Source organism: Zeus faber, assembly GCF_960531495.2.
Source record: "Zeus faber genome assembly, chromosome: 16".
Lineage (NCBI taxonomy): Eukaryota > Metazoa > Chordata > Actinopteri > Zeiformes > Zeidae > Zeus > Zeus faber.
Window position 1 is genome coordinate 8,166,133 of NC_137202.1, and position 25,841 is coordinate 8,191,973.

The window sequence follows — 25,841 nt, forward strand, 5'->3', positions numbered from 1 at the left end:
GAACATAATGACCAACACATCCTGTAAGTAAGGATAAACATAATTGGAAAAACATCTTCATATCTCAATGTCTCAACATCTCCATCATTATCATAAGGTGGTTCCAATCATCTGGTGGAGTCCATTTAACCATGGGTGGACTACTTTAGTCACTACTTTAGTCTTCAAAGATGAGGATGAGCAAAATATAGAGTTGGGCAAGGCTAAAACAACTATAAAGATGTACCCAAGCTCCAACAGTACAAAGATAAGGAACTGGTTGGGAAGCAGACAAGAAGTCTGGAAATAGGAGAAGAGATTGTGAGTGATTCAGACAAAGCTATTGGAGGATACAACCCAGCAGTCAGACGGATGTTGGCTAAAGCGGAGAAAAGAGGAGAACAACCACCAAGTAAAATGGTTCCAGGAACGGATGACACGGATGAGATTGAACAGGGTGAATGTGACGAAAAATTGGAGAAAGAAGGTCCTTCCTGTTTTCATCCATTAGCAGCCAGTATAGGGGTAGGAGATGACAGCCGTATGGTTTTAAGAGAGATTGAGAGGAGTTTAGACGGGTACCTCAAGGACATAAGTGACTCCACCTGTCCTGAAGTTCGACAAGCATTGGAAAAACAATTACAAGAACTGCTAATATCGGAGAAGAAACTACAGAAGAAAAAGCTTCAAAAGCCAGACACTTTGAGGTATGGACTACATCCAAGAAAAGGAGAGAGACCCGACAAAATGTGTCCAGTGATAATTTGAGGACAAAATTTAGAGTACAAGCCTTGGCAGAATACAGACATGTCTAACATACTTGAAAAGTTACCCACTCTTCAAGAGGGAGCACATCCGTGCATCTCAAAGCTGGAAGAGGTTTTAATGGGAACACAGCCTGCCATGGGAAATATAAAGAGACTTTTGGCTAGCCTCATAGGAGTCCCAGCGATGGAGGAGATCCTGCAGGCGGCAGGCCTAAACAGATATGTGGCAACTGCGGTGTATTATCCAGAATTGTTTGCTGCAAGTAGAGGTCGGATGTGGAGAGCATTGAGAGATGCATTATCAACAAACGTACACCCGGACAACATCTTTATTGAGTTATTGGGCCCACAGGAAAATCCAAGAGCTTATGTGTCAAGGGCTCATCAAGTGTGGAGAAATGTCACAGGAAATTATCCAGGTTTGAATCAAATGGAGAAATCAATTCTCCGAGCCAAAATACAGAAGGGTCTGCCTCTACAAGTGAGGAGCAAATTGGCAGAAGTGGTTGGTCTTGGAAGCATGACCAAAGGTGTTTATACGGATCACATAGCACATCAAGTGGAGCTATAACAGAAAAAGGAGCATGACCAGAAGGAACAGGACCAGGAGACTCTCAGAAAACTCAACCAAATACGGTTGGTGGATAAGAAGAATGAGGAGAAGAAGGCCAAAGTGAAGGTTTAAAGATGCGCAGAATAGAAGGTATTGGAGGCTGGTGATCCGCTGTGGTGCCCCCTAACGGGAGCAGCTGAGAGAAGAAGAAGAATTCCGGTCTTGTTACAGTTAATAAAATAATTTGGCAATTTTTATTTTCATGTTAAATTTAAGTAAATCATTTCCGGACTCTTGGTGGTGGAATGAGGAAGTAAAGGAGCAGCTATGAAGATAAACACTGATGATTATCTTGAGAAAGAGTATGACATTGAGAAATGTGTGTTACATGACTTTAGTGGTGGCTGAAGGATTTGAGCAAAATTATATAGGATAAATAATGGAAGAAGCTGCAGTATTGTCAAGAAAAAGTAGTTTATTTGGGTCAAACAATAACCAATGGACACAGAAGCATCTCTGACAGTCATTTGGAAGCCATTCGAACGGCACCAAAGCCTAGAACAGTCAGAGAGATGATGACATTTCGGTATTGCGGGATATTCTTCAGCCTGGGTAGAAGATTATGCCTGCCTAACAGGGCCTTTGATAGCCATGATAAAAGAGACTGGGAATGCTCAACTCCATTGTAACCTCACCTGGACGCAGAAAGGTCATATGGCATTTGAGACGATCAAACAGAGGTTACAAGAAGCTCCAGCGCTAGCGTTGCCAGACTATTCTAAGAACTTTTTGCTGTATGTCGCTACGTCCACTGGGGGTAAATATGCATGTGCAGTTCATTGTCAGCCCACAGGTACAGGGACAAGTCCTCAACCTGTGTCGCATTATTCTCCTGCCTATTCAGAAGTAGAATTGGGACTACCACTGTGCTACAGATTAAGGGTGGAAGTTTATCTAATGTATGATAAAGCATCATCAGTAACTATGGGTTACCCAGTGACAGTTCTTACCCATCATAGTCTCAGAAATCTTTTGAATTTTGGTAAATGTACATTGACTATGTCTAGGCTAAGAGACTATCATAGGCTCTTAGAGCAGGAAGATCTCACCTTTGTAATATGCATCACGGTAAATCCAGCTGAGAATTTGCCAACACCAGAGGATGGGGAGCCACATGATTGTGTTCAGGAAGTAGAGAGATATGCAAAGCTCAGATCAGACTTGCAAGCGTTCCCACTGCATGTGTCAGATGTGGAGTATTGGACTGATGGGTCCTGCTATCGAATAGGAGATACATTGAGTGCTGGTTATGCAGTAGTCAAAGCCTAGGGAAATGAATTAGTTGTTTAGAAAGCAGAAGTAATACCACAACCTGCTTCTGCACAGCTTGCTGAGCTTGTGGGCATGACTGAAGCTTGTCTATTGGCCGAAGGCAAGCGAGTGACAATATATATAGATTCTGCATATGCACATAATGTGTGTCGTTTATTTGGATCAGTGTGGAAAAATCGAGGATTTAAGAAAACCGATGGTTCTCCGATACAGCATCTTGCTCAGATAATGAAATTGCCACTCAAGATTCTACTTGTCTGTGGAGAAATCATGAAGGACTGATGGTAGCAACCCCGACCTACTAGGTCTGATGATTCAGGAAGCACATGGGTTAGCCCATGTTGCAAGGGGGGAAGTAAGGAGAAAAATCACGAAAGAGTATGGTTTTTGGGCACCGTACTTGCTTGAGCAAATTGATTATGTCATAGGCAGATGTACAATCTGTCCTAAAAACAATGTTCAGAGGGGTGTGAAGGCTCCACCCGGTCACATTCCTACTCCGACAGGTCCTGTGTGTGAGTTGGTTATAGATTTTGTTGACATGATAAGACCAGTAGGAGGTAAAAGATACATGTTAGTCGTCCTGGTTAGATTTTCACAGTGGCCTGAGGCATGTCCAACCAAGCGTAAAAATGCTCAGTCAGTTGCCAAGCCGAGTTTTTTTTTTTTTCATAAGCAGGTGGGGACTTCCAGATCTCATATCCTCAGATAATGGGAAAGAGTTTGTGGATAGAACAGTAAAATTAATTCTGCAAAAAATTGGGAATTAAACAACGTCTAGGAACTGGTTATCATCCGCAAAGCCAAGGTGTTTGTGAAAAATTTAATGGTGTGCTGAAAAATCATATTGTTAAAATCTGTCAGCACACAGGTCTGAATTGGGTAGAGGCGCTTCCATTGGCATTAATGGTGTGTTGTTCAAGTGGGCTCCGTGATTTGCGCATGACACCCATGAGTTTGCTACGGGTAGACGGATGCCAACAGCTTGTTTGCGCACAAGTGGAAAGGGTCCAAGTTTAGCCCTTTTAGAAGATGAAATGTGAGTGAAGAAAGAAGAAGAAGAAGAAGAAGAAGAAGAAGAAAAAGGAACCGATTTTATTTGTCACACAACACACCACACTACAACACATGCTTGCACACACACACACACATGCACATGATTTGGATGGTGGCCGGTGAAATGGTTCCTCTGCATTTAACCCATCCTGGCCTGTCCTTCCTCCGGGGCCACAGCCAGGAGCAGTGGGCAGCATACGTGGACACACCCGGGGACCAGGTGATAAGTGTCCATTGCTGGTCAGACGATGATATGTGCATGTTTTTGAGGGGGGTCCTTACTTACGTGAGGTGGAGGAAACCCCATGTGAGCACGGGGAGAACATGCAAACTCCACACAGAAAGGCTCCTAGTTTGGGAGATAACCCGCCGGAGCACGGTGCCAACAGCGCCCCAGGCGGGAATCGAACCCGCCTGGGGCGGAGTCGGCGGATCCTGAATGAGGACGTCATGATCAGGGGTTGTCGAGTGAAATATCATTAAAAGTTGATGGTGTTAAAAAGCAACAGTTCAATACATACATATGTGTCATGCATGTTTTTATAATATTGGAGTTTGTTTATTACAATGTAACCTGTATTATTGATGAATATTCTGTATTCTACACTAGATATTTTTAGCAAATCATATTACTTTGATTTAATATTGTTTCTTTGAGGTTTCTGTAACAGGGTGAAATGAATACATTGGGATCTCAGGTGTTTTCTTTTTTGCGGTCTTGAGGGACATTAGTGTTAGGTAGGGAAAAGTCCACTAGAAGGTCCGATGGGTCGACCAGCCTGACTTTGGACATATTTTTTGATTTATTTCTGAGGGTCTTAATGTATGCATTTATATGTAACATCCTCTACAGTTTTCTAAATTCTTCTTCTTTTTCTGTTAATTGATTTGGAATACAATAGGTGGTCGCCTGGGGCAGAGGGACCATGAGAGAATTTTCCTGTCTAGATTGTTTGATGAATGTACTAAGAAAGGAAGCTGCCAGATGGGTTTTTCGCTCTCACACTCCACAAATGTATTGTATTGCTACGACTAAGCATGGTCAGAAGGGTACATTATGATCTTTTTGTTTGTTTGTATGTGATTTCTATTAAGCCAATAAACATCATAAGTTCAATTAGTCTTCTCTCTGTCGAGACTTGGCATCGTCTCGAAGGGGGGTAAAATGAGGTGCCTGGAATGTTTGGCGTCCCAAGAAAGGTCCATTGTATAATATAATTACTAACAGATGTTGCCAGGGGTCTCGAGAGAGCCCATTGCCAGGGGCCCCGGTGATAAGGGAGGTGGAATGGGCTTAGATGTATGTCAGTCAGCTGAACTGTGACCCATAGATTGGAATCAGAATGGCGACCTTGTCTCTGGACAAGTATAAAAGACACTCCCTAGTTCCATTCCAGAGGGAACACATTTGACTTTGGTTCTCTCCCAGACATTCCATGGCAAGTCTGGTCTGGTGCTGTTCTTACTTGTAATAAACGTAATATTATAATCAAGTCAGAATCAGCGGAGAGTCCTTCTTCATCAACACATCATCAATAACTAAGAAACTACCCAACTTTCAACATATTTCATAAGTAATAATTATAAATAATTTGACATTAAGTAGTTATTTCTTCAATAAATACTGTACAAATTGGAGTTTTCTTTCATGTGTTTCATGCCCATAAGTCTTATTTTTCTGTGATTTCCTTCATTTTTACTCACTGGAAATGATAATGCCCTAAAGAGGCAATAACTGTTGGCCACAATCTATATTGTTTCACACGGATCACTCAAGACCATATATTTATGTATTATGAAATATTAATTTGAATGACAGATTCTACATTTCAAGCAAAGTTTATTTTGTTGAAATATTGTCACTATTGTTTACACTCTACACACTTTTTACACTACTGTTTTTTTACAGCGCCACACTGCCAGAAAATAACCATTTAAAAAAATGTTTTTTTACTGTGTACAGACTTATATTATGTAATTTTCTCAGAAAATTGTATATATATATATTCTTTTTTACCTTTGCTGTCAGCATGCTGGCATACAACACAGAGTATTTGTATGTCATTGCATCTAGGACAGAGTTATAAATGGAGCTTGAGTTCTCAACCTGCAATGCAACTCTTAATTAATTCTTAAATCGTCTGTAACTGCTGCAATAACTCCTGTAGGATGACAAGAGCACAGTTTACTCAGCGCAGGGCACCCAGACGTTAGCGCCCCCTGCCGACGCCAACAGGCGGCCAGATATATAGGCCCTCTACCACCCACGGCACCCGGGGCCCCGCCACAGAGAAGCCACGAAGTGGGAGCAGAGGCCGACAGCCGCACCCCGCACCCCAACCGACACCCACAACAGTAAGCGGCCCCCCAGGGGCCCCGGAAGGCAAACGTGGAAGGCGACAGACCGACACTGAGGCCTGCCCAAGCACAGAGAACCAGACACCCCACCCAGCGTGAGCGCCGAGTTCCCATACATGTAGCATAGTGTGCTCAGCTTGTGGCACCTAGAGTTCGTTACCCCCCGCGCCAATGCCAGTTAGGCCGCCAGATATGCAGGCCCTCCACCACCCCCAGCACCCATGGTGCCCGCCGCAGAGAAGATGCGCAGCAGAAGCAAAAGCCGACAGCTGCCCCCCACACCCCAACCCACACCCATATCAGAAAGCAGCCCCCCCAGGGGCCCCAGAAGGCACCCGGCCGCACTCTCTGCAGCCCTGGCAGGTCGCAGCACACTGTAAGCCACCAATCGCAAGCAGCCGCCAGCCTAGCCACGCCCCCACACCAACCCACCAGCGACCGGCCACTCCGGAAAACTGAAGTGCTCAATGTGGGCTGTTTGCAATTTACAGTTAAAATTGTGGGGTGTGGGGGTGAGTCTTCCAAGCAAGCCAAACCCGAATCACTCGCACCCCTCCTGCTCTGCAGACCCAGGCCCGGTGAAGTGTTGTTCGGAGTAGGATTGATGTGCGAGTTGTGTGTTTTAAGCTAATATGAGTGGGATTAAAATTTCAGGATGGGCAAGAAGCACGCTGGGGCAGGAGCGTGACAGGCAAGATGGCAGCTAACCACCGCATCCCCACCCACATAGCTTGCATCCCATCCATCTCGCAAGCCCTAGGCCTATTGTGTGGTGTATGTGCTGAGCATGAGTTTTGGCACTGGGAGAGATAGACAAATATTGACCAGATCGATGCAGGGGCGCAGCAGGCCGGGGAGCAACCACGCGGATCCCCTTCTCCCCAGACCCGACCCTTCCCTACCATGCCCACCTCCCATACCTGGTGGCAGCCAACTTAAAGCGATCAGCCACGGGCATAGAGCGGTCCGCCATGCATCTCCACCATGCCGGGCAGCTTCATGCCCTCATCAAGCCCCTGGTCAGCCCCCAGCCGCGGAGTATGCAGACCACAGAACAGAGGGTGGCAGACAGCATCCCCACCCACAGCCCGACCCCACAGCGGCGAGCGCAGAGTAAGATTTATGTATGTGTTCTAGGCTAATATGAGTGGAATAAAAATATGGGGACAGCCGAGAAGCGTGCCCTGCGCACCGAGAGTGCCAGAGGGCAGGTACCCAGGCAACCCGGTGCAACAACAGGAGTCTGTCCCCCACCAAAGGAGACTATAGGGGGAGCCCTGCGTCAAGCACACCCAGCCAGGCTCAGACCCCTGGGTCACAGGACCAGATGAAATGTCTAATCAGCCCCGGCACGATGGGCCACCCCCCCATGGTATGCTAAAGGACACGCAAGCCCCACCACCCAGCCCACAGGGCAGCTGACCCGTCGACCACGGGTCCAAGACCCAAATTGAACCGGCACCCCCACCCCCAACCCAAGCTCCAAACCCACAACCACATCCCAAACCAACACATAGACCGCAGACACCCCCCAGGAGCACTCCCCCCTCCCCCACAGAGACAGGCCAGCTCAAGCCAGGGACAAGAGCGGGTGCCACCACCCAGCCACCAGGCACCCACCCAACCAAAGAGCCACGGTGAGACCAAGAGAACCCCCACATGCTCCAAAACACCACGACATTGCCCCGACTTAGGAAGACTCAGGTATGAATGGATGGAGTTATGTCAGTGATAAAAGTAGCCCATATTTCATGAAATGAATCAACTTGAATCCTGTCTTTGGATATTGCCAATAGTTTTTTCATTTAGATGTATCCTATTAATAAATGTAACCACTGGGATGTGGTGGTGAGTGTGGTGGATGGGGTAGCTTGAGTAGCCACACCTGATGCTTGTTGGTTGGGCTAACGAGCATCAGGGTTAAAAACCCCGTCCACACACTCAGTCAAGATGGGAGCTCTCTGTCATGACATGTTCCATCTGCTCCTGGCTAATTCCATCTAGCCTCATCTCTACAATAAACTGGTCTTCACAACCCCCCATCATCTGTGTCTCTGTGCCGGAGGACCCGGAACAGGCCACTTGGGTGGCGTGCGGTGGCGAATCTGCCACAGTGGTGGAGAATGCAGGCATCCGGCACAAGGAAGGGATACAGACGGCGGGGGGGTTGTGAAGACCAATTTATTGTAGAGATGAGGATAGATGGAATTAGCCAGGAGCAGATGGAACATGTCATGACAGAGGGCTCCCCTCTTGACTGACGGGGTTTTTAACTCTGATACTCGTTAGCCCAACCAACGAGCATCAGGTGTTCAAGCCACCCCATCCACCACAGTGAGATTATCTCTGTTTTTCCAATTAAGTAATATTATTTTCTTGGAAATTGTTAAGGTGATCAAAATGGGTTGGCAAGGTTTAGGTGGTGTGTCAACAGAGGAGGGGTCACCAAGGAACATACAGACACGGAGTCTGGAATGCTGTGACCCAGAAGGGTTGATAGCATCTTGCTGTTGGGCAAGAATGTTTGGATAGGTGGGCAGAGCCAGATGGCTTGAAAGTAGTCATCTTGTCAAGGGTGGGATGGTCAGGATGAGGAACCCAATTGCAAGGCAAACTGTTAGGGAATATTGACAGGGGTTTATTGGGGGAATTCAGAATTCGGAACAGGCAACAGACAGGGGATCAGGACTGGCATGGACTGTGACAAGGAAGACAGGAGACTCACAACTAGGCAGGGAAGCCGAACTCGGGGACCAGGAACAGAGGAACCTGCGGGGAATCAGGAGCCAAGAATACAGGGTACAGGGAAACAGGGAAACAGGGAAACAGGGAAACAGGAAGGGACGTGGAACAGGGGAAAGGGCATGCAGCAACCAAAGCAGAAAACGCAGGCAGAAACAAGCACGACGCCCACAGAGTGAAGAGCACCAGGTTAAGTACAAGGGGAGTGACGAGGGAAGTGGAGACAGGTGGTGTGATAACTGACTTGGGACAGGTGTGCAGTGACATGGAATCGAAGTGACATGAAACACAGACAGAGAGGGCCAGAGAGGGACAGAGAGATCTAGTGGCAGACAGGGGGAGCTAGAGGGAGACAGACAGATGGGAACACAGCAGGGGAAGGATCATGACACACCTCATCATCAATCATCAGGGTGGTTGTAGGATGTTGTTCGTCAATTTGATTTTAACTTTTAGAGACTACTGTAGTTGAGGAATTGAAGGAAGCCGTGGCCACCGACATTATACCCTTGGATTAAGGTTGGGAAGGATATAAGCAAATTGTTTTCAAAAATGTGTTCCGGATGAGTAATTCCTTGTCTTTTCCAAGACCTGAAGATTATTGATCTGTTTTTAACCAGAAAATCCGGGTTGTGCCAGATTGGAGTGAATGTTTGGAGATGGAGTGGAACCACTGAGTTTGAGGAATCTCCACCCAGCTGAGTGTTGTTGCGATTAATGTGTTTTTAAAGCAGTAAGGTTTCTTAATTGATTCAGTAAGAAATGGGAGATATTGATAAATCCTGGCATTGTGTTTGTTCAATGTCTCGCCCATCCATGGCCCAATTGTTGCTCTGGTTGTAACCACTTAATTATAAACTGAAGATGGTTTGCTAAATAGTAGTATCTGAAGTTTGGGGCTGCTTGGCCTCCACAGGCTTTGTTATACAGGTATTTCTGCTCTCTCATAGTTATCAAACAACAAGACATTTACAGAGAAAATAAATTATTGGAAATTAAGTGAAAATAAGCAGCTCCATCCTTAGTCTGGTTCAGAAATCCAAATTCTAAACTGGGTTGAAAGTAAACGATAAGAACACAGTAAAATTGTATTGTTTCTGGTGGTATTTAAATGGTCTGGTCGAGCACTCAGATATGTAATAACAGTATTGAGTGATCATCGCTCACATGCACAACTGAATGCAAAATTGGCCTTTTTGTCTAAGCAAAAAAATAATAATAATAATAAATAAATATATATATACTGTATATATATACACACATACTGTACATACACACAAACGCAACTGCAATAGAAATTGTAGCAGGGAGGGAAAAGTGCAATAATGCATGGATATATATATACATGTGTATGTGTGTAGATGTATGTATGTATGTATATATGTGTATGTATATTTATGTATGTATGTGTATATATTTACATATATATATATATATATATATATATATATATGTACATGTACAGTACATATATGTATAATTATATATACATCTACATCTGCATATACAGTAGTAGTTAAATGTTTATGTTTAGCTTGTTGTCTTTGTTTCAGCTGTATGTCTAGTCCATGTTTGTACATTGAGAGTAAGGTCAAATTCCTTGTTCCTTTTATGTACTACATACTTAAACAATATATAATATTTATTTATTTTTGTTTTTTTAACCCACAGGATGTTTCGGTGCAAATTCCATCCCCATGAAGTGACTTATTGTACATAAAAAAACATGTAACTCACTCAAGTGCCTTGGTGAGATCACAACATGAATTTAAATTGCTGCAGTGCTTTAAAGAGACTCAGCACATTAAAATCCAGGCAGTCTCACAACCAGAGACCTATTTTTCTGGTTAAAGAAGACAGTTGAAAACTCCAAGGTTTACTTGAAATGTTTTTCTTTCCAAGCAGAGGAAAAAACTTAATTTGTGGCCCAAGTCTGCCAGTGAAGCTGGGCGCTCGCATAATTGGAAGATAGAGGGAGGAGAGAGAGGAGTCACCTAAACTTTGTGTTTGTAAAGAACTATCTTGCGGCTCTTTTTCTTGCCATTGGCCCCCGATTACACAAAAGGATGTGCCCACTGTTGCAGCTGCAAGCTCGCTTCGTACCTGTTACATCGGGTGCTCATAGCAGGGGCATGAGTGAGGAGAGAAATATATATACACCCACACCGGCGTACGGGAGTGTGCTTCGGGGATCCGGTTGCATCAGCACTGCGAGGACCCCCCGCCCCCCGCCCCCCCGGCGGTCGCACTGACTGCCTGGCTTGGTCAGTCGCACTGACTAACCTAACAGCAGCCTGTCAATCACAGCTGAGGAGGAATAACGTTGATGTATTGTGGTTGACAGTATGATGAGGATGGAGGAGCGGCCCCTTAGGCGGAGAGCCGTTCTGGTGGACTCCCCTCTGGGGCTCCAGGTGCTGGTGACCGTCTCTTCCTCCGCCTCCTCCTTCTCCTCCTCCTTCTCTTCCCTCACCCTCTCCACCCCTTATCGGACGGAAGGAGAGGTATGTGAGTTGGAAAGGTACAAAATTACAAAAAAAGAAACTGTTGGCAATGCCTTTTAATAAAAAGTTTGCTTTCACAGGGAGAGCACAGGCTCCTCCAGAGCTCCAGGATGTAGAGGGCTCCTCTTCTGGGTTCAAATGGCCGTTGGGGAGCCCAAATCCCGTCCTGGATGGAGCTCAGTGAAAGGCTGCGGAGACCCATGGAGAGCCCAGGTCTAATAAGGAAGGAATATCTCCTCCCACGATTCCTCCAGTAAAAACATATCATGGAAAGTTAGTGGAAAAATCAAAAAGGGAATTTATGAGTCATTGAGCTATCGAGAGATTGAGGTGTCTTGGAATGTGTGGCGTCTCAAGACAATCAAGAAACTACAAGATAAAGTTGAGAAACAGAACAAATGGAATCAGTGTAATCACTGATTCTTCAGATGTCTTTCTTTTACTTAGCTTATAAGCTGTGTTTTTCCAAAATAGAAAACAAATCAAATAATGCCAAAGCAGGTCACTGCTTTATCAAATACCTGTAGTAGAGGGCACAAAGCTATTACAGGCTGCGGGCCATTTATACTCAACTTTAAATGCTGTGAAGTAGGAAATGTATTCTATAGAGAGTTTCTCATTTGCACCAAACTGAAGACGTGCAGCAGGCTCCCATTTAAGTCCCCTTTTATGATAATCACTCCAGCCTAAATTCGGAGCGAGACACCATCCTGTAGGCAAGAGGTTGGTCAATGTTATTTATTTTTAGTCTGTTGGGTGGGTACGAGATTATTTTGTGTTCTGCATAACAATCTGAGCCGGATCATCTTTAATGGAGGGAGTTGACCCTCGCTCTTGACCCTCTTGACCCTCAGTAAATGAATAAATGAATGCACCCGTCCTCACTTAACCCTGCTCTCATTCCACAAGCGTCTATTTTTTTATTTAGTGCTGCATGGCCTCCCGCTGGTGTCAAGTGAGTATCAGCAGTTGTAAATCTCTCTCCCGCTCTCTCCTTTTCCCTCTGGGTATCAGGTAAAAGTAGAGAATGGCAGGAGGAGTGCAGACTGACTGTTATTACCCCAGGACATCGGCAGTTTGGGCACGCAGGAATCAAAAGGTGTGTGTCTGTGTGTGCGCCTTTCAGCAGTGCAGCGAGCTCCTCTTCCAACAAAACATTTCCTGGCTCGATGCAGCTCGTCCACCATTATTGCTCAAAGCACTGAATGTGTCGTATCAGAGACCGGGACCAACACTCAACACCTTTCAACCTGATCATTTAATTTAAATGTATCCAGTATTGAGAGAAAATATACAGTTTTCCTTTTAGAAACCATCTGGAAATGGTCCCATTGGAGATGCTTGTTTGAGGTTAAGTGCAGTGAGTAGATGTGTGTCTGATATTTATATTATTTGTTTTATTATCAGAGTTTCTTTTAAGGTGTTGAAGTTCAATCAGTTCAACTTTTTAATTGTGAACCTACCTTGACTTGTTGGCAAACTACTGACAGGCTCATTACCAATATGATATGACGGAGGTAGAAGATGAGAAAACCCATAACACATAAGACTCTGCCCTTTGAGGAATCAAATATGTAAAAGAATAACAATAATGATAAATATAGCTGCAGGCCGCAATACACAGGATCCTGTCTTTAAAACAACCGTCCATGTTTGCAGTAAATAAGAAGTTCTCATTGTTACAACTCACAGTGATGTCTGTGGAAATAGAGCTGCACTCTCAGTGACAGGTGGCCACGGATTTAAAATATCAATGAACAGATCTACTGACATTTACCAGGTAAGAAGCTATATGAATACACACGTAAATCGATAGTTCAGTAACGTCCAAACACTACAGAGTGACCGATTCCCCGCTACACACTTGACACGGTCCAACTGGACATTCTCAATCGAAATTTGTACATTTATCCTAAATAATATGATGACATCATAAAGCGTCTTACTGTTAATCTCATCGCTTTCATTTTAGAATGAGACATGTGATGTGTCAGTGAACCAAGACCAATGAATATTTTGGGTCAAAGTTGTTCGGTTTTTCTTCAATATCTGCTCTGTATGTGGATCGATTTGGATGAAAAACCATGGGAACCTTGTGACATAGCAGTTTAAACAGTTTAAACTGCTATGTCACTGCTATGGTTTATCCTGCATGTTCGTAGGTTATACCGAAATATGTCTTCCAGTATATTTTCCAGATTAGTTCCTTTATAGAAAACATCATATAGGTAATTTTGTGTCCATGTGCAAAATTCTTGATCTTGTTTTTAAGAGCGGCTGTTAAACTGACTGCTTGTTCCTGGAGTCTCCAAACTGTAAATCATCCTGATGAAATTAGCCTCTTCACACCAATATATATAGGGAATCAACACTTATATTTAAAGGCTTCTCATCTACATTTATTTTTTCACAGATATAATTTAAAATGTTTTGACAACTGTCTATTTTTTGCCTTTACACCAATACTTATCATTGTTATTTTGGGCACCTTATTCTTTGTGAAAATATATCCCTACTGTAGTCACACAGACGGAGGTTGATGTTTAGTGTTGTGTGGGGCAATAATGATGTATTACGGAGGATTAAGGATTAAGGATTACGCAGCAAAGTAAAGTTTTAATGGTGACGCCTTTCTGTGGATTAAGTTTCCAATAGGTTACGGTTCCTTGAAATCCAAAAAGCGTTGGTGTCTAATTACAATTTCACAAGTTCTATTTTTCCAACGTATTCCGAGTACATCAACGCATTCCTACAGTTGGGGTTGACTCGACGTGGTTGCAAGTTTCTGTGGATAAATGTTTTTCGTGTTACGCTTGCATGAAAACGGAAAACGGTTGATGTTTTTACTTGTGTGACGGACAAAGGGGGGTGGCCCGCGCGGCACTGATTGGTCCGACTCAAGGCAGGAAGTTTTCTTAATGTTTTGTCTGTCTTACAGAGGAGATCAGCCCAGGAGTGGAATGCCATTCCTCCTGCACCCGAAAGGACTATGGTCAACTATTTTAAAATAGATCCTCAGATATATATATATATATATATATATATATATATATATATATATATTGTGGCCTGGGAGGCGCTACATCTGACCCCAGATGGTCAGATGGCCAGGTTCTGTGGTGCCGCGGGAGGCTCTCTCCCCTCCCTGTGCTGTCCTCTCTCTGTCCCCCCTCAGCTCCCATGGCGGTGCTCCCGCGGGAAAAGAGGAAGCTGCGCAGATGTCTGGCAGGGGTGCGGACACTGAGGGCAGCCCGGCCACGACCACCACGACTGTCCTTGGATGGAACTCGGTCAGGTGGTTCGGGTCGCCGGCCCGCCAGATCCCTCCCCCGGGCGGAAAGGAGCCTACCAAGTACGGGTAAGGCAACAAGGCGGTAGACATCAGACTTTGCTGGACTCGGGCTGTTCGCAGACGATGGTCCAGCAACGCCTGGTTCGACCCGGGGTTCTGGTGGAGGCGTCACAGGTGGAGGTTCGTTGTGTGCATGGTAATATTCACACGTATCCGATAGTTCGGCTCAAAATTCATTACAAGGGAAAAAAAGCAGAGGGTACAGTCTGCAATTAGTTCCAGCCTGTCGCACCCCCTGATTTTGGGCATGGATTGGCCAGGGTTTGAAGTGTTGATGAGAGAGGCTGGGGGAGTGCATTCATGGCCGGTAGGGAAATGTGAGTGTTGTGTGGCGCACAGTGATGCGGAGGGGTTGTCGGAAAGCGCGACTGGTGCGGGGGCAGTGGGATCCCAAGTGGGGTCTTCCCCGGTCCCTGTAGCCTTCACGGGGCCTTTTAGGGGGTAGTTAAAAATGGCATATTGACGAGCCCAGATAACGTGCTCACTCACCCGTATTTTTCAGTGATTAGGGACAGGTTATATCGAGTGAGCTCAGACAGGAGAGGAGATAACCCAGTTGTTGGTAATGAAGGGCCGCTGGGAAATGCTCTTCCAGGTGGCTCACCATATCCCGATGGCCGGTCACCTCGGTCACAAGAAAACAGTACAGCGGATAATGGCCCGCTTCTATTGGCTGTGCATTTGGACAGATGTGCGTAAATGGGTACCGCGTGTCCTGAGTGCCAGTTGGTCAACCCTACGGCTAGGCCAAGAGTGCCGTTGAGGCCCCTCCCCCTAGTCGAGGCCCTGTTCGAAAGACTCGGTATTGACCTCATCGGGTCCATACCAAGTGCCTGTGGGTATCGTTTTGTGTTAGTCCTAGTGGATTATGCAACCTGGTACCCAGAAGCAGTGCCCCTGCACAGTATTATGGCTAAAAGTGTGGCACAGGCGCTGTTTCAGGTCATCTCCCGAGTCGGGATTCCAAAGGAAATTCTGACCGACCAGGGCACTCCCTTTATGTCACGTACACTTCGGTAACTTTATGAGTTACTGGGTGTCCACTCAATTTGGACCAGAGTTTACCATCCACAGACTGACGGCCTGGTGGAACATTTAATAAATGCATGCAGCATGTGGGCGCTGTGCTGGAGTCCCTGAGGTGGGCTGGGCTCACCGCCAACCCAAAGAAGTGTGCCGTGGGATGGCGGGAGGTACAGTATCTGGGGTACCACTTGGTCGAAGGCCTCGTCCGACCCCAGGTTGATAAAACCGCGGCAGCCGCAACCACACCAAGACCTAGGACAAAGAAGGAGGTGAGGCAGTTGTTGGGGCTGGCCGGGTTCTTTAGGAATGTTTGTCCCCAACTTTGCAGAGCTAACCAGCCCCTTGACAGACTTAACTTGAAAAGGTGCTCCAGATCTGGTCCAGTGGTCAGAGAAGTGCCAGCAGGCATTTGCGAGGGTAGTCAGCTCTCTGTGCAAAGCCAGTGCTATTTAACCCTAACTTCTCTCTTCCATTCTGTCTGCAGACCGACGCATCGAACAGAGGGCTGGGCGTGGGAGTCGAGGTACAGCACGGTGGAGAAAGAGTGTCACGCCCATCAAATGGGCAGTCTGTTCCCTCCGCTACTACATCCTGGGACGAGCTTTCACCCTCTGTTTGGACCACGCCCCACTGCAGTGAGTGGCTCCACCACATGAAGGACACAAATGCCCGGATCACCCGGTGGTATCTGGCTCTCCAGCCCTTTAACCTCCGGGTGGCTCATAGACCGTTGGCGCAGATGGTCGTGGCTGACTTTCTCTCCCGCTCTGGGGGGGCGGGGGGAGTCAGCTATCGGGCCGGGCTGCTCCCCGTCCGAAGGCAGGTGGTAGGGGAATGTGGCGGACAAAAGAGCGTGGTCAAGCACTGACTGTGGACGAGAGCCTTGTTCCCTTTTCCCGCGGCCATAAAGCTGCCTCTGATTGGTCCGACTCAAGGCAGGGAGTTTTCTTAATGTATTGTCCGTCTTACAGAGGAGATCAGCCCACGGTCTCTCGTGACAGGCCAGGAGCAGAACGCTATTCCTCCTGCGCCTGAGATGACTATGATCAACCATTTTATAATAGATCCATATATATATATATATATAAATATATATATATATATATATAGATGGCGGCGACATCACGCACCATGCATGATGCAAATGGACATTTAGAACCATAATCTGCACATTGATACAGTAGTACATCGGATGATGTCACAAAGCGTCTTACTCCAAAACTCACCTTGTTCCACTAGTTTTCAAACATTAGCGCGTTTGTGAAGCACAACTGTGCTTTGGCTCTCTGTTCTGGTGTGTTTTGTGACTGCAGAAGTTCATTTGTTGCATCATGGTATGGCGCATTGAAAATCAACAGAAAACTGCCTTTACAATAGTAATGTATTTGATAAAGCTATAAATAAATAAATTAAGGTAATTGGTTTAACTGACTTAAATTGTAGAGGCTATATAATTAAATAAATTGTGTGTGGTGGCCTACATGAAAAACATAAAAAGAATGAAAGCAGTTGAAAACACATATACAATAAATACATCTTTATGTAATATGTAATTGCTTTCAGTTATTGTTGATTATGATTCATATAGATTGTATGCGTTGATGTCTCTGGAATGTCTATAAACTCTGACAGGGATATCATTCGGTTTTTATTTTGTAGACCTTACTCTGGTGCTTGCCAGTTTATGCATACAGTGCCAGCATATATATTTGTGAAGTTTAATATGCTGTTATGTTTGATCCAATTTTCTTCAGGTACTGTATTACTGGAACTTATATTTTACATAATAAAGGTAAATAGTTATATAATAATATAATATAATAATAATACAAAATAAATAATAATATGAAACCTGTTACTGCACTTACGTGATTTTGTATGGTTCAGAGTTTGTGGCTTAAAATGTATTGAATGTTATAAATATATACGCTTCTGAGGACAACTGACATACACCGGAGTAAGTTTTACTATTAGCCTGGAACTCTAATAATAATAATACATGTCATGTTGTATGTGCTGCAGCACAGCATGATTATCATGGATCTTATTTCTATCCCATTAATAAATGTCACGGAGCGCAAAATGTTTTTATTAAATCTTTTTTGCAATATGTGGACAACAAGGACACAGAGGGGAATATTTTGGCACATGCTTGTTCATGTTGTGTGTGCGCCCTGTTTCTTTGTTAATTTTGAGTTGATTGCTCTATTATAATTCTAAACTTTGGGCAGGCAAATTCATCTCCTGCGATAAATGGGCATGGGCAGTTTAACAAGATCTCCCATCAGCGCAAGAGGAAAGCTGCGAAAGTTATAGAATCCAAAAACGTCAAAGCCGTTTCAGCTTTTGTATGTACACAGTGTTTTTATTAGACTCGAGATTCAAAGTTTTATTTCTCACATGCTCTGACCTCTATATTATGTCAGAGGTCATGTGTTCACTGATGTGAGAAATAGCTGCAAGTGTGAGACTACTGATCAGAGTCAGTCGGCATGATATGTATTTGAGGCCCCAGAGAAGATCTTCCCCCCAAATCCATGGACCGTGTACAAGCCCTTGACTGGATAAGTTGAAATCAATGAGATTGTTTCTGTTTGAGAAATTACACTACAAGTCCAAGAATTCCATTAAAAACTCAAAAAACAATATATAAACCAGCTGAGTTGAGCTTCCTTTTTGTTCTAAGATGATCACCTTCTTTCCCTTCTTCTGATCTTCTTCTGGGAAAGGCGGACCCCACCACCAGCAATGGCAATTTGCTTTTATAGAAGATAATTATAAGCTTCAAAATTAGAAGAAAGAAGAAACAGTCTTTATTCATCACGCAACACACCACACTATAACACATGCTTGCACACACACACACACACACATGCTTTGATGGTGGCTGGTGAAATGGATTCTCTGCTTTTGACCCATCCTGGGTTGTATTTCCTCCGGGGGTACAGCCAGAAGCAGTGGGCAGCATACATGTGAGCATGGGGAGAACATGCAAACTCCACACAGAAAGGCTCCTATTTGGGAGATAACCCACCGGAGCACAGTGCCAAAAGCGCCCCAGGCGGGAATCGAACCCAGGACCTTCTTGCTGTGAGCAGCAGTGCAATGCACTGCGCCACCTTGCCACAAATTATTCTAAGTTATCCATTCAGAGTGTTTATTGAATCTGACAGTGCAGCACTGCATGCAGGTCTGCAGGGCAAACATTCCTTCTGAAGCAATATCCACATGTTATCACAATTATTAAAGTTATTGGGATCCAAAGTTGATTAGCGGCCGGGCCTGGACTGGTAATCTGGCATACCGAGCATTTTCCCAGTGAGCCAACGCACCTTGGGGCCGAATGGCGGATATGATTTATTTGAAAAATTGTGTTAAAAAAAAAAAAAAAAGTCCAACGACCAGCCCATAAAGCAGGGATAGCGGCCCGACGCACCTTGGGGCCGATGTAATTTAATGTTGAATTTTAGATAGAAAAAAAAAAAAAATTGTTCAATGACTAGCCTTTAAAGCAGGAACAGCTGCCCGACGCACCTTGGGGCCGATATAATTTTAATTTATAATTTTTAATTAAAAAAATAAAATAAAATAAAAGATATTGTCCAACGACCAGCCCATAAAGCAGAAACAGCTGCCCTAAGCACCATGGGGCCAATATAATAAAATTCTTAATTTTTAATAAAATAAAAAATAATAATAATAAAATAAATTGTCCAACATCCAGTCCATAAAGCAGGCACACCGGCCCGTTAGTACATTTTCTTTACTGACCAAATCACATCTCTTACTACACCTACAGACCCCAGCCCTCCATTTTTGCTCTGTACAGGCAAAAATGGATAGAATATGGATAAACAAAAGTGTCAGAAGGCCAAGGGGGGTGCTAAGAAGTGGCGGGCCAAAGAAAAATAATAATCTAGAGGTGGATGTCCCTAAATGTCCAAAAATAACTGACATGTTTGGTGCAGAGGTTGTAGCTTTAACATCTACAGTACATGACATTGTGCAGAGAAGCCAGCATGTGATGGCAGAGGAGGAGGGGGACAGAGGGAGCAGGAGCAGGAGTGTGATGCGATAAGCTTGGCCTGTGTGTGCCATGCCATGATGACGATAACGGTGATTAATTAAATTAATGTCGATGATAATAAGACAAGATAACATAATCATAACGCTATCATTAAGGGAGACCATTGCAATACATGCAACTATCTCTCTAACTTGTTCTAGATTAAAGATAGCTGTACTGTGATCATTTAGCACAATTAATTATCATTCTAACCTTTCTCTCTCTGTCCCCCCCCTCAATCTTTTAAAAGATGCCTTGTTTGAGGAGATCTTTGCTGTCCATTGGTGTGGACTACACGGGCAACATTTGGACTTACTTGTATACAGGTACTCCTCACTTTATGACGAGTTCCGTTCCTAGGACCAGGTCGTTAAGCGAATTGGTCGATAAGCAAGGACTTGTGTTATTTCATGTGTTATTTAGGGAGCGTGGCCATAATGAACGCTAGTGTAATGAATACTGACAGAGTACAAGACTGAGACTGAGAACGGTGATTCGCGATGAGATGTTTGATGCTGAGACACTAGAGTGACAGGTCAGCCACCTCCTTAAAGTAGGCCTTCTTGTCGTCTTCGGTGATCAGGCCCACCACGACGTTGTCGTCAGAAAAAATGATGATGGTGTTGGAGCTTTACCTGGCCACACAGTCATGTGTGTACTGGGAGTTCAGAAGGGGGCTGAGGACGCAGCGCTGAGGGGATCCTGTGTTCAGGAATGAGGTGCTGGATATGTGCCTCCCCACCCTACCCACCTGGGGCCTGGCTGTGAGGAAGTCCAGGATCCAGGCACACAGCGGAGTGTTCAGTCCTAGCTCCAGCAGCTTGACAGCCCATCCGGTGGGGACTATGTTGTTGAAGGCAACCAACTCACATAACCCCCCTTCCCGCCATCCAGGTGCATGAGCGTGGTGTGCAGTACCTGGGAGACTGCGTCGTCCGTGGATCTGTTCAGCCTGTATCCAAACTGCAGCGGGTCATTGGTGCGGGGGAGGGAGGCGCAGATGTAATCCTTAGCTTCTCAAAGAACTTCATGACCAGCAAGGTGAGGGCCACCGGACGGTAGTCATTCAAGCATGCTGGAGAGGCGTCCTTCAGCACAGGGATGATTGTGGACCTCGAACTTGAACTTGAAGCAGGACGGGACCACTGACTCGGCGTTGAGTATCCTAGTGAGCACAGGGGCTAGCTGGTTAGCACAGGTCTTCAGTACTCGCCCAGATATGCCATCTGGGCTTGGGCTTTCCTGGTGTTACACGCATCAGAGCCCTCCTGACGTCAAGCTCAGACACTGAGAGTGTAGCTCATTCCCAGTAGTGCAACACAAATTGGCCGGCAAGCTAGCGGAGTTGTTGCCAGCCTCAAACCACACATAAAATAAATTTAGCTTGTTGGCTAGGGAGGCGTCGAAACTCGTAGCTTGGCATGACTGCTCTTGTAGTTAGTAATAGTCGACAGCCCCTGCCACAAGGATGTGGTGTCTCGTTGCTCCATCTGCTGCTCTACTGTGTCCCTGTATGAACGTTCAGCGTCCTTCACCACCCTCCGCAGTTTATAGAACGCCGCTTTATAATTGTCTATGTTGGTACAAGACCATCGTTGTAAGCAGCCATCCAAGCATTCAGAATGCCGTGGATGGATTTATTTAAACCCATGGTTTCTGGTTAGAAAATATCCAAACATTCACTGCAATCGATGCTGTCCGCTATCGTGGCTATGAAACTCATAGCAACGGAACTTCATTGGAACATGTCCCAGTCTGCGTCACTCAAAGTGTCCTGTAGTGTGGCCACTGATTGGTCCGACCACCACTTTACGTCCCTCGTGACTACCGTTCCATGTACGATGCTAGGCTTGTAAACAGGAAGCAACAAGATGGCGGCGTGGTTGATTTCCTGAAAGCAGGGAGCGAGAACGGTGTATCTGTTCCTATACTATGTAGAAGTGGTCCAAAGTTCTTTCTCCCCTGGTGGCACATGTGATGTGCTGATTGAAATTAGGCAGAACTTTTTTTAAAGTTCACCTTGTTAAATTTCCCAGCCACCACCACAGCTGTGTCGGTTTGTTTTGAAGTCCACACAAGACATAATATGGGTTGGATAATGCTGTGTCGGTGTCCGCTTGCAGTGGATTATAAACGGCTGTGATGATGACCATTCTGAATTCCCAGTGGGTGATAGAATGGATGGCATAAGATGGTCAGTTGTTCCACGTTCGGCGAGCAGGAGTGGGAGAGTCTTGATGTTGTTGGTTGCTACATTAGCTGCAATTGATCATGAGGCAGAGGCCTCCACCCTTGGAGACTTCCCAAAGTTGGGGTAGTTGGGGAAGGACTCGGCTCAGAAGGACTTGGCTGTATGTGCCGTAGTCCGGCACCAGTGGGTTCAGCCATGTCTCCATCAGGCAGACAGTTTCTTGTGTCCCATTGGAATGTAATTCTCGCCCGAAGGTCATCCATCTTATTTCCCAGGGACTGGACATTGGCAGGAAGGATGCTGGGCAGAGGTGGACGGTAAGTTGCTTCCTCATTCGGTTTGATGCCGCCTCGCTTACCGCAGTGTTTCCTCCAGCGGTGCTTCCATGGAACGGCGACTGCAGTGTTCTCGCTATTTTCTTTGTTGAAAGTGTTGGCTCATGGAATCTCCGCCGGCCACTCTGGATCAGCAGATAAAATGTCCCAAAGTTGTTCTTTCAGGGAAATTTGTATACCCATAAGTGCATCGCGGTGGTAGGACATGATGTAGTAAAAACGAAAAAGAATACTAAAATGTGCGTAATCTAAATGGAGCGTTCACGCAGGCGACCACAGTGGGCGGCGCCAAGCAGCCAGAGCGCTCCCCCGGAGGTAATAGCAGAGGTAGCCCACTTGATCGGCAGACACTCCTTCCGACCGTGCTGTACATCGACTCCCCGCGGAAAGCTTGCGGCTGAGGTACAGTAGTGGCTGGTCCACCCCCTCCACCTCCTGGGACAAAGCCACAACCAGCTCCCTGTCCGACACGTCGGTCCACAGACAGAAAGGGAGAGAAAAGTTAGGGTTAAACAGCACTGGCCTCCCACTGAGAGATGATGCTACATGCAGACACAGGACACAGTCCATGAGTCACTGAAAGGTGGCTCAGGCATCAACAACGCAAAAGGAAGTGTGCGAAAGTGGAACAACCCCAAGAATGTGGACTTTTCCTTGGACTCATGAGACAAGGGAATCTGCTAGTAGCCCTTAGTTAAATCCAGTGTCGTGAAAAAATGCACCGTACCTAACAGGTCGAGAGGTTGCATTGGGTAGGCGTTGAACTTTGACCCAGCGTTCACCTTTCGGTAGAACCAGGCCGACCAATCTGGCTTACAGTATGTACACATATTTAAGGGGACCTCAAGTTCAAGCTCAAGCTCATTATTTGTCACCTACATATACATATGCACAAAGATGGTGTACTGGTGGGTGGTGTCCTCCCGATTGTGGTAGGCCCTCTGGGCCAAAATGCCAGGGCCAATTTTTGGTCACAGTCCAGCCCTGTTCAGGGCTATTACATTGAAATACAGCAACAATTGGGGGGATCTTGGAACTGAAAATGCCCATGTCAGAGACTTTCAGCATTTCCTCCACATCAATCAGTCGAATGAAACTCTCAACAGCTACTTGGAAGAGGCCAGTACTGCCAATCAAAGGATAAATACTGGTGGGGGTAATGTATGGAATTCTGGATTTCCTTGTTTGCAGACCTCAAAGACAACAGGTTCTTCTGTTGAGGGTTTTTGGAAAAAGGCCTGCTTCAGTTTTGCTGCATGGGTCTCATCCAAGTGTATTGAATTGATGACAATGTGTTGATGCTGGTGTGTGTGAGAGAGGGTGTATGCGAGATGGGGAAATAGTTAAAATATAACAACATGTTGTTAAAACGCATTGGCTATTTGAATGGCTATGCTAAGTCTGAACCATTGATAAAAAAAATATAATTTAGGTTAGTGTGTATAGTTTTGCCTAAACTGGTTTGTCAGCTGGATGGCACTGCACAGGTGTGGAATGCACACACCATCAAAGAATGCCAAAATCTCCAGTGGTCGGCCCTATGTGATGTATGCGCTGCCTGAACTCTACAGGGCCACAGACTTCCTCACCCCAGTAGAAAATGAAAATGTTCAGTTGTGCAAGAATAAATGCATTTTTTGCCTTACTACCCATGTGACCCAAATGTATATGAACTATGCAATATGATTATGGCCGAGTTTCACCTGAATCTTCCCAGAGACCCGTATCAAGAGAGTAGTCAGTACATCTCTGTAAGCACTGCATTCTTATTAAAGATCTGTGCGATGAAGCAATGATCACCTGATGGGGCAATTCTTTAGCCAGCTGTGTGGACATTTTGTTTATAATGAATGTCATACACCCAAGCAAACAAACCACATTTCCGATGGACAGGTATGCAATAGAGCTGATTGATAAATTGTCTCTTGGCTGAAAATAACTGCTGTTGAAAGGAAACCTGTTCACATGAATGCCATAAAACAAATGATCTACTTCTAAGACTTGGATCAAATGGAGGACTAAACAATCATGAAAAGGACAAATCTTTGGCAATGTTCAGGGGTGCCGGAGTAGAGGGAACACTAGGATTTTTTGTTTCCCCCCTTTCAGGTTTTTTTTTTATTACATTTAGCAGACGCTTTTATCCAAAGCGACTTACAATTGCTCAAACACCGACGGACACAGCCATCAGGAGTTAAGTGTCTTGCTCAAGGACACTACAGCATGCTAGCAGGAGGAGCCTGGGAACGAACCAGCAACCTTTAGATCACTAGACCACCAGCTCTTCCGCCTGAACTACCATCCCCAGGTGTTATGGTACAGTGGTGTCGTGAGGGGTGTGCATCCGGAGCTTCAGCCCCGAATGTTTTATGAATAGCCCCCAATGTAAAATAGCCCCTCACGGGGCCAAAAGAGTGTGATTTTATTTTAGATGTAGGATGTCCCCTGACTACATGGTACAATCCGGCGCCCATGGAACTGTTTCTTTATAACCACACTAAAAAAAATGTTTTTGTGTAAGAGATAATGTATGGCACACCGGTCATTATTGTTTGCAAAATAAACCCCAACAGGCAGTGTTAATGTGTAAGGAGGAAGTCAGGAGGTGCCGGAACACAGAGAGGATACCAATCCCGCAGGTTGTGGGGAGAAAAAAATGTACTGAACATATGCTCGGAATGCACAAGGGGGGGCTTTAGCTGCCATGTGTGACGCAGAACGGGGCGTTGGGTTTTTTTTTTTGTTTGTCAAAAAAATAATAAGGCTGACCCCTGAAAGTTGACCAGTCGAATCATCAGTTGGAAACCCGTCAGTAGACTGAGATTTTTCAAGTCGGGCAGTCATTTTGTTTTTTTTTCCCAGTCAGTCTCCATTAAAATAACAGGATAAAACAAACATAAGCTTACAAAAAGGCACAGCATAACATTTCAATGAGGAAATAAAATTATAAATAAGTTTTAAATAAATAAGTAGAAAGTAGTAAATAAGTAGTAAATAAATAGACTTTTATATGTGTGAATCGTCCACACCCTCTGTGCACTCGAAGGCGGAGAGCAAAACAGAGAGCCGAGCCCCATTCCTTCAAAAAAAACACCTGTGAAACAGTGTGGGAACGCGGCAAAACCCGTAGGCTCGTAAGGATAATTTTTTGTGCGTTACACATGGAAAGGGGATGATCGGTGAGAGAATCAGGGAGAGAATCAGGGAGAGAGTGTCCGCATTACAAACAGTTTTGTTCCATAATGCAACATGTTTCGTTCCGTAAGGAGACATAAAATAAAAACACTGTTTTGGCATGCCAATCCCCATCACTGGATCGCGCATCGTCTGTGCCGTAGGAGAGGGAGACAGGTGCGATCCGATTAGACTGACAAAATTCTGAGTCGGGTACAGCCCTAGAAAATAATAATTTAAAAATACGCTATTACTATTTGTTTTATTTGGAGAAACAGGGAACGCGGAGCGGTATGGATCGCAGCTCGAGCCACACCTCTACAGCTTGTGCAGGGGTGCCGGATCTAATCAAATAGGTGCCAGTCCCAATCTAGGAGGCCCCAGAACATGTTCCGGCAGGATCCAG